Source organism: Micromys minutus, assembly GCF_963924665.1.
Source record: "Micromys minutus genome assembly, chromosome: 5".
Lineage (NCBI taxonomy): Eukaryota > Metazoa > Chordata > Mammalia > Rodentia > Muridae > Micromys > Micromys minutus.
Genome location: NC_137974.1, coordinates 8588590 through 8594589, shown reverse-complemented (window position 1 = coordinate 8594589; position 6000 = coordinate 8588590). Strand labels below are relative to the sequence as shown.

The 6000-nt window shown below is 35.5% G+C and overlaps 1 pseudogene across 1 annotated transcript; it reads left to right on the top strand.

Annotated features, from left to right (window-relative positions):
* The first annotated feature begins 3564 nt into the window (after positions 1-3564).
* Positions 3565-4400, top strand: LOC308420753 (E2F-associated phosphoprotein-like; annotated as a pseudogene). Its single transcript has 2 exons — positions 3565-4029; positions 4131-4400. The product of its transcript is annotated as an E2F-associated phosphoprotein-like (transcript).
* Positions 4401-6000: the final 1600 nt, after the last annotated feature.

Sequence of the window (6000 nt, the reverse complement as noted above, 5' to 3'; positions counted from 1 at the left end):
GTCTTTAGAATATTCCTAAGAATCGTCAGATAAGATAAAGGTAGTCAGTTATCATTAGATATAATATCAATGATTTCCAAACAACTCCAGTGTTCACTGAATGCTAGAAAACAGGGATAACTGGAGTATAACTGAGCAATGCAGATTTTCCTGTTTTCAGCCTTTCCCCTACACCCCCATTCACTTTGCCCCAAATTCCTTCAATTGCAATGTAGTGAACACTCTTCTTCCTCTAACCCACTCAATATGATGGATCTCTCCTCACATCAGAGGTCCACTAATTATGGGACAAACTCTCTAAAAATGTGAGGACAAACAGATCTTTCCTCCTTTAAAATTATTTCTCTTGGTTGTTTGTTCAAGATTCCGACTCTGTTTTTAACATCTGTGCCCTTGCCCTATCACTACTCAATTCTCAATTTGTATGAATCAACTTAGAACATGATACAGAGGTCAGCTTGTCTGATTGGTTATTGTCTGACATAAAATTTGAGAAGAAGGATGTTTGACAAGCATTAGAGAAGAGTCACTTTTGATTATGGTTGCTTTCCAATAGTGTGAATTAAACCCGGGCACTTGTATGTACCAGGCAAGGGTGACTTATAACAAAACAATCACTGTCTTTAGATTCTCATAGCGAATACTGTGGAAGAAAATAACATGGCAGAGAAAAGTAATGTATTTCAAAAGAATATAATAATATTTTAGATCTCATTCCATATCATTGTGAGCCAACATGTGGTTGCTAGAAATTGAACTCAGCACCTCTAAAAGAGCATTAAATGCTCTTCTCCACTGTGCCATCTCTCCAGCCCTATATTTCAGATTCTTAACACAATATTTGTTACATTTTTTCATTGCCATTTTATGAATATAATTTTTAAAATACAGTTTTAAAACAAGATTTAGCAAAGCTTGAGGCTTTATGAACAAAGTATGAATTGGTTCATTATTGTATTGGTCATGTGAGCATGTGTGTTTGAATATTGACCAGTACTGAATCTGTTCTGCTCTGTGAGGGTCTCTCACTCAAACGTTCACTCTTCTGCTCAACACAGATAAGCAACTTTGTTTTACATTTCTATAAAAAATATTGTTCTTTTCACAACAATCCCTAAACCTCCACTAGATATAATTCACCTGAAGATCTTAGCCAGACACTATTGAGCTTTGCTTCCAATAGTGACACTTAGGGGGCCAAGAAAACAGAAATAAAAGTCAGCCATACTTGCCCATGCTTGCTGCCAAGAGAGATAGAAATATAACAAAGACTATGTATTCTTTTTGATCTGTCTCACAATTTGTAGATTTAATACTGAACAGAGAGGATTCTAGTGAAAAGAAGTAACCAATTCACTTAAATAGTTCATCAGTATATTAGCCATTAACATGGCTGAAGTAGTTAATATGTCAAAAGAAACCTAACATAGTAAGTCTAACTTTCTATATTTAATATTTAATAATTAATTTAGCATAGCACTAAACCCAATGGAGATATTAAACAGTGAAGTTTCTTAAATTCACGATAAACTATGTACAAATTTTATTCTTTAGAAATGATTTGTATATCTTTATGTTTTGACAACATGTTCAGTAATGAATCAGAGAAGAAAGATAAAGTAATGTTAAAGTATTTTTGTTCCTGCAGAGGTATTATAAAAATAGCTGATTTGTCATGGATATTTTCAGCAAAATTGTACTTTTTCTATATCATAAAATTTATGATAAAAAACATAGCTTCCCTGGCAATACTAAACCATCTGTTTTATTTAGATCTTATCATTATTTGCTCAATACAACGATAATTAAGTATGTTGGCAGTAAGATTAATAACAGTTTATTTCTCCAGAAGATTAACCGTGTGAACAGTAACACTGAGAGAATTTTTTCCTGTGTTTCGAAAAGAGGGAAATTAACAGTTCCATACTGAGAAACCTGGAGAGCCACCCACTATGTCCTACCTACTACCAAATGGCCGCAAACTCCAGTGCAGTAGCACATTCCAGAGCCTTTTATAACTCAGATAGGTGACGGTTGTTCACGGTGTACCCTTGGCACTGCAGCTGTCACTTTTCTAGTTCTCCCTCATTTCTATTTTTATGCTTAGGATCACATTCTTGCCTCCATTCTTTCTTGTTGCTTTTAACACTATTCTTTATTTTAGGGCAAGCTTTTTTTTTTTTTTTTTAATAGTGGAAATTGGACATGACCTTTAGTTAAACCTTGATCCTCCTATTCTTAGACACAACATAAAGAGATAGGCTCTTTTTAAAACAGGAATATCTCAACCTGTGGATCATAACCAGCAAATGGGTCAAATATTAAATATATTGCACATCACATACTTACATTATGATTCTTAACAACAACAACATTACACGTTTAAAGTAGCAATGAAATCATTTTATGGTTAGGGAAACCATAACAGGAGGAAATACATTATAGTGTCAGTATTTGGAAAACCGAGAACCACTGATGTAGAGGAAGAAAGAACGTTCAGTTCAAAATCTTAATTAGTATTTTTAATATTAAATCACCAAATCAGAACCTGAACATTCAGAAAATATATTTAATAAATAATCCAAGTATGGATAGCATTCTTTCTTATCTGTTAATGAAAGTAGATTTTATTTCAATAAATCTCCTGATTATGGTTTCCCCTCCCCTCTCTACACCTCTCAGTTTCTTCCTAACTCATTCCCCAAAATGATCCACTACTTTTCTGTCTTTCATTAGAAAACAAACAGGTTTCTAAGGGCCAATAGTAGAATGAAATAAACTGCAATGAGACAAAATAAAAACAAACATGCCAGAATTGGACAAAATATACAAACAAAAGCAATGTGCCCAAGAGAAGGTACAGGAATCGGTGATCTGCTAGTTTGCACATCAGTAATCACATATAAACACTGAACCAAAGCCTGTAGTACAGATGCCAAGAATCCATTTAAGACCCATGCAGGCCCTGTGTATTCTCACTCAAGCTCTATAAATTCATGTGAATTTTGATGATGTTGACAGAAAGGACCTTGTTCTCCTAGTGTCCTCTATCTCCTCTGGCTCTGACACCTCTTCTATCTCCTCATCTGCAGGGTTTTGTGATCCCTGAAGAGATAGAATTAATAGGAATATCCTGTTTAGTGCTAAGTGTTAAATTATTATATTTTCTTAATGCCTTCTTTTCTTCTTGAACCCTCCCACATACAACAAATACACAAACGCAAACATGCCTGAGTATATTTCTTTTAATAGCAACAATATACCATATTTTTTATTCATATAATATTCAGCATTGTATGGCATTTTCAAGATCTAGTGAAATAAAAACCCCAATATATATGTTGTACAAACTGTTGAAAATTCATTTAGCAACAATTTACTTAAGTAGTATGCAAGTTCCCACCTTAAAATTACCATAGCAAAGTTACAAGTATAATTTAAAATCAATAGATTTTAGTTCAGTTTTAGATGGTTAAATGGGTAATGGCTAATGGATTATTGTAAAATGTAAAATATCTATACATGACACGGATACCAGGACTGTGTAGGTGTCCATAGGCTGCTATGGACCTGCTCCAGGATCACTATGACCCCTACACAGTATAAGAATCTAGAGACAAGGAGCTGGCTCTGAGCAGTTCTGGAGATGAAGTCGATGTTCTTTTATATAGAACCCTAGACCAAAAACAAAAATTCATCCGAGAATGTCTTACTAGAGAAAGTGAATCGTCAAGGGAAGATGAGTTTGAAAGAGAAATGGAAGCTAAACTAAACTCCACCATGAAGACAATGGAGGACAAGTTATCCTCCATGCAAACAGGGTCTTTCTCAGGAGTTGCCTAAGTGGGAGGCGTTACAACCAAATACTATGATAAGATATATTTTGATTCTGATTCTTAGGATAAAGACAAAACAATTACCAAGAAAAAGAAGAAGAAGAAGCAACACAGGATTCCAACAAATGATTAGCTGCTGTATGATTCTGAGAAAGATAATAGGGACCAGGCCTGGGTTGATGTGAAGAGGAGGGTTCACCATGATTTTGGATGGCAAAAAGCAGGTCAGAAGCCACAGCCTGTTCCAAACAGTGATGCTTTTTTGAATTGTCCAGTCTGTACCTTGATTGCCAGGGGCATGAATTCTACAAGCCTCAGTACAGGGCAACATTTGTGATGACTTGTTCTATCAACAGAGAGGAGGTTCTAGATATAAGAATCCAGAATAACAGGAAGAAAAGGAGGAATGGTCAGAAGATGAAGTCTAATCCTGAAGATTCCACAGAGAGAGAAGTGGAGGAAATCCACCACCCTGTCATGTGCACAGAATGTTTAACTGAAGTGGCAGTCTATGACAAAGATTGAGTCTTTTATGTTTTCAATGCTTTAGCAAGCCATTCTTGAACATTATGACAGGTAATTGCCCAGATCTGTATATAAGGCACATATCGACTCCTATTTTCTTTTTTTCTATTCATATCATTCAGGGACATTGTTATTAAAACAGTATTTCATCTTTCTGAAAAAAAATGGTTATCAACCTCTATCTCTTTTTTTTCTTTTTAGTTTTTGCATGAGTAATGATAGGACTGATTATTCATTCCATTTCTGGTGCATATTTGGAGACTTTGGGGCTTCTATTTATTAAATTAGCTTCCTATAATCAAACAGTTTTGGAATAACTATTTGTTTCCTAGCATTTGGTACATTTTCTATTGCTATAGCAAAATACTTCAGGTTGGATATTTTATAAAGAAATGAGTTTTAGTGGTTTGCAAGATGGCTCTGTACTTGACATGCAAGTCAGATAACCTGAGTTCAAACCCTGGAATCTGCAGTGGAAGGAGAAAACTCTTGAAAGCTTTTCTCTTTCCTAAACATAGGTGCATGCGTGTATACATGCATACCATTACCTCACCCCTCCCCTCCCCAAGCCCCCAAAGGGGCTTTGAGTATGCCCTGAGAGGAACTATTTTCTATCTCTAATTATCTTCTGGGCTTTCTTCAAGCTACAAGTCAGGAGAGCCAAGCTAGTGAACATTTGAATGGAATTGAATGGTGATGATTCCTTTTGTCTATGATGCTGTGGCCATATTGCAACAATAGTCATGAAGCAGAGAAAAAAGAGGAATCCTTATATGTAAGTTATTTTATCCTTTTCTACTTTATGTAAGACTTTGACTCAAGATACGGTCCTACCATATTCAGAGTGAGTCTCCTCTATGACGCTCAACTTTTCAGGATATAACTATCGATGTATTTTCAGATAGCTCTAAATTCTACCATGATTACAAGAATTCCTCATACCCAGCAAACTCTCCTGAGCCTTCAGTGTTATAGGCATTCTAAATATTAACTTATTTTACATGTTTTATGTAATTGAACCTGTATCTAGATATTAAATTTAAAAGACATCACAGAAGGTGAAACAGATCTCCTGAGTGGTAGATCCAAAGGCCAGATGTACTATTGTGAAATTTCCCACACTTTTTTTAGTGTCCTCATAGGACCTCATAGTCCACATAGGAGGATGAGGAGTGTTTCCTTGTTAGGTAATGGCTATGTTTTCATAGTATCTTGCCAGCTTGTATCATCTTAATGGGGTACAGTTATTTTTTTCAGTCCCATGAGTATCAGTGAAACTTGCTACAACAGGTTACTCATCTTGCATTGCTTGCGGTTTACCAGGTTATCTGTCACTCAGGTAAGGTATCTAAGACCAACTAAAACACATTGTCTGGTTATTGCACTTAAACATGACTAGTTATGTCTCATATTCTTATTTTCAGGAACAGCCTTATTCCAAAGGATACACAGACTTATCGAGGTGACCTTTGTTTGCAGGTGGGTAACTACAAGAATATTGAGCCAGGGTGTTCTGAAAAACAGAGGAAGAATAGATTTTTCATGTCATCTATACCAAATTAATTTGACTTCCTCACCCTGGACTCGAAACATGCTTCTTGAATTATCCAAGGATTTTGTTTCAAACTGGAGAAAAGGA